The following is a 4,708-nucleotide window of genomic DNA, read 5'->3' on the forward strand; positions in this document are numbered from 1 at the left end:
TGACGCGTTCGCGTCGTTTGCGAAATAGCCTCCCCACGCGTCCGCGTCACCCACGCGAACGCGTGGCACTGTGAAATCGACGTAAATGGGTGTACGGCAAAGAGTTATGATGGAGCTGGGCTGGAACCATGCTAGAAGCACAAGCCCTACCACGCGAACGCGTGCCCCACGCATTCGCGTCATTTTTAAAAGAAAGGTCATTCACGCGTGCGCGTCACCCAGATTTTTGGCAAAATGCATTTAAAACAGAGAGTTGCGCGAACGTGAGGCTGCACTCGTGCCAATAGCACAAATCAGATCACGCGACTGCGTGACCCACGCGTTCGCATCACCTGAAAAACATCACACACCACGCGACCGCATCACTCACGCGTCCGCGTCACATGCGCCGCACAGCTTATCCAGATCAGCCAACTATCTTATCTTTTCTTCCCCAATCCTAATTTTTCCCTCCCCCTTCTTATTTATTTCTTCTTCCTTCTCATTTTTTCTTTCCTCATTACATTTACATTCTTTCATCCATTGCATTTTAATTTTGTGCATATTTTTATTTTCTTTTCTAAATTTATTATTTTACCTTTGGTGTTAAATTTTCTTATTCAACTGTTACATCTTTTCTTGAATTATTTTGGTGCTTAGTGACTTGCTTTATACTGTTGGGTAATATTTTATACTGTCTTTCATTACCTACTCTTCCCCTTTGTTGCAAATTTTTTGCAATATTGATATGCCATTTGCTTTCACTGTTTTCTCAATTACATGTTATAGCTACCATGTAAGTGTGATCCTCATTATTTGGCATTAACCCAGCCATATTTTATTTATTTTTTATCTTTCTTTCTGGGTTACTCTTCTTCTTTTCCTCTACTTTCAGGCTGGCCACCGAGAAAGAGAAAGGGAAAGCTTCTAAATGGGGAGACAAACAAGTCCATCAGCACAATCTTTAGAGAAAAGCATTAGTTGAAGCAACCCTTCCACTTGCACATCTTAGCATGCACCGAGGACGGTGCAACCTTTAAGTGTGGGAAGGTCGATACCGATCTCCATGGGTTAGTTATTTTCTTCTCAACACCAATGTCTTATTTTCTTTATTAGTTCATTATTGCATCTGCATATTTGATTACATGTTTTCTTGATTTTACGCATTTAGTTACTACATGGTTGAAGTAATATTTTCTTTTTCAAGAAATTTTTATAGTATTTTACTAATTTAAATTGAAAAATTTTTTCTGTTAAAACTTGTTTGAAGTTGTATTTGGAACATAGTTTAAAAAGCTAAGAACACACAACCTGTGAGATTTTGATCTTATTTATATGGTTACATTATTTAACCATAAATTTTTATTCTTGTGTGTTTTCTTCCCTATGATTGCAATCTTTGCTTTGTTTCATTCTATATGTCCACTATTTAGTGTATTTACATGCTTGCATATGATTGAGGCCATTACTTGTTTTAGCTCACTTTTCCCAAATAAGCCTACCCTTTTATGTCACCCTTGTTAGCCACTTTGAGCCTTTTAATCCCATTTATTCTATATTTTACCACATTACTAGCCTTAAGCGGAAAAACAATTAAATATCCCAATTGAATCTTTGGTTAGCTTAAGATAGAAATTGTGTGTTAATTAAGTATGCGAGAATTGTGGAACAAGGGTTAATAAGGGAATGTGTCATGACAAGATAATGGGAATTTGGGTACCTACTCATGTGAAACTAGAAAAATTAAAAATCCATGTGCATTGATAAGCTATGTTTATTTCCTTAGTTTTAATATAAAAAAAATCCAAAAAAAATAGAAAAATCTAAAAATATTCAATAAATAAGTAAATAAATAAGGGGACAAAATTATCCCAATGCAAGGTTAAGTTAATAAAAAGATCAATGCATATGTGATAAAATTAAAATAAAGGTTGATGCATGAGTATGTAATGCAAAAGTGGAAATTCTGGGTAGCTAGGCATGATTTTATAATTACATAGAGAGTGTGTGTGTGTTAGGTGAAAGCTTAGGTTAGTCAAAGATTCATATTTTAGCTCACTTGGCTATACATATATCCTCACCCTCACCTTAGCCCCATTACAACATTGGAAAGACCTCATGATGTTTGCATTGGTATACTAAATATTTGTTGATTGGTTAGATGAAGAACAAAGTTTAGAAAGCATGATTAGAGAAGAGTAGAGTAAATTACCCTATACACTTGAGAGATTAGAGTGCACATACACTACCAATGAGGGTTCAATGCTTGATTCTATGTTCCCTGCTTTCATGAGCTATCTTCTTACAAGTTTACTTGTTTTTTATTGTATGATTTGAATTAGTGGAATTTGTTTTATGTTTGTCTTGAAAAACTTATTTACTTTTAACCAAGTAGGTAGAAACATCTTAGCATGTAGTTGCATTCATATATATAGGTTGCATTTTATACATTCTATCATTCCTCTTCACTTTTATAGCTCTCTTAAGCTTAGCATGAGGACATGCTAATGTTTAAGTGTGGGGAGATTGATAAACCACTATTTCATGGTTTATCTTATGCTCAATTGAGTGGTTTTTATCAACTCTTTATCCACTTATTCATACTATTTGCATGGTTTTACTTTTTCCTTCCGGATTTTGTGCTATGATTGAAAATATGATTCTTTGGGCTTTAAATTTGCTATGTTTAAACCTCTCTTATTACCATTCGATGTCGTGATATGTGCGTTAAGTGATTTCAGGGATTACAGGGCAGGAATGGCTTAGAGGATGGAAAGGAAGCATACAAAAATGGAAGGAATACAAGAAGTTGAAGAAATTGCTAAGCTGTCCAGCCTGACCTCTTCGCACTCAAATGGTCATAACTTGAGCTACAGAGGTTCAAATGATGCGGTTCCAGTTGCGTTGGAAAGCAAACGTCCGGGACTTCGATTTGATATATAATTTGTCATAGTGTCTGTACAGCTAGGCGACACGAACGCATGCTCCATGCGGACGCATCATAGTGACGAAAATCAGCGTGGCAGATTTCGCCCCCAGCGATTTCTGGGCTGTTTCTGGCCCAGTTTTTGGCCCAAAAAACACAGATTAGAGGCTATAAAGTGGGGGAATCCATTCATTCATCAATACAGCTTTAATAATACACAATTTTAGGATTAGATGTAGTTTTAGAGAGAGAGGTTCTCTCCTCTCTCTTAGGATTTAGGATTAGGATTTCTCTTATTTTAGGATTGCTTCTACAATCACAGGTTCAATGTTCCTTTTATTTATTTTTTCAATTTAATTTATGAATTTTCATGTTAGATTTGATTTCTTTTATTAATGCAATTTGAGGTATTTCAGATTTATGATTTTTATTTAGCTTTTTATATTCTTGGTTTTAATTGATGAATTGATAAATTGGAGACACTTGAGTTATCAAACTCCTTGTTGATTGAAAATTGGAATTCTTTGCTAATTGATTTGAATTCCAATAACTCTAGTCTTTTCTTAGGAATTGACTAGGACATGAGGAATCAAATTGATTCATCCACTTAACTTACCTTCATAGTTAGAGGTTAACAAAGTGGGAGCAGAATCCAATTCTCATCACACATGATAAGGATAACTAGAATAGGACTTCAATTTCTCATACCTTGCCAAGAGATTTTATTATTATTAATTTATTTTTCTTTCCATTTAAATTACTTGTTCCTTATTTCAAAAAATCCAAAAATATACAATTTCCATAACCAATAATAAATCATACCTCCCTGCAATTCCTTGAGAAGATGACCCGAGGTTTAAATACTTCGGTTATAAAATTTATTGGGTTTTGTTACTTGTGACAACCAAACTTTTGTACGAAAGGATTCTCTGTTGGTTTAGAAGCTATACTTACAATGGGATTATTTTTATAAAATTTCTTTACTAAACAGAAATCAGTTCGTCAGCAAGCTCGGCGCCGGCTAGCATTTGTGAATAGTAAATCGGGCTTGCTTAAAGAGCACTCCAATTCACTATCACCATCAATCTGTGACCATCATTCTTCTGTTAATGAGGAAACTTTATATTCATCTGTGGGAAGTGCTGAATTCTCTGTGAGTGACTCAGGTGACGACACCATGGCGGATCCACCTCGTAGAATCACCTTAAGAGAAGCCGGAGCTCCTGATATTAACTTGCAACCAATACAAATTCGGTATCCGGCTTTGGATCCAAATTTTGAGCTTAAGATCGGCACAATCAACTTGCTCCCCAAGTACAATGGACTACCCGGAGAGGATCCTTTTAAGCCTCTTAAGGATTTTTAAGTTGTATGCTCCACTGCGAGACGACATAGTGCAGATGAAGTAGCAGTTTTGGTGTTCGCTTTCCCTTTCTCTTTGGAGGGAAAAGTGAAAGAATGGTTTTATACTCAACCGGGAGATGTGATTTCCGATTGGGACTTGTTGCGTAAGGAATTTCTGGAAAAGTTCTACCCGCCACAAAAGACAGACAACCTGCGAAAGGAGATCTTTTGCATTGTGCAACGAGACGGGGAGACTCTTTATGAGTACTGGGAGAGATTTAAGAAGTTGTTGGAAGCTTTGCCCCACCATCGTATTGACGAGTTGGTCCTTATTAGCTATTTCTGTCAAGGGATGAACCCCCAAGATAAGCTTCTCCTAGATGCCTCTAGTGGAGGATCCCTTACTAAGAACAAGACCGCCGAGGAAGCTTGGGAGATCATAGCAGATTTGGCAGATTC

Source organism: Arachis ipaensis, chromosome B02, assembly GCF_000816755.2.
Source record: "Arachis ipaensis cultivar K30076 chromosome B02, Araip1.1, whole genome shotgun sequence".
NCBI classification, from domain to species: Eukaryota; Viridiplantae; Streptophyta; class Magnoliopsida; order Fabales; family Fabaceae; genus Arachis; species Arachis ipaensis.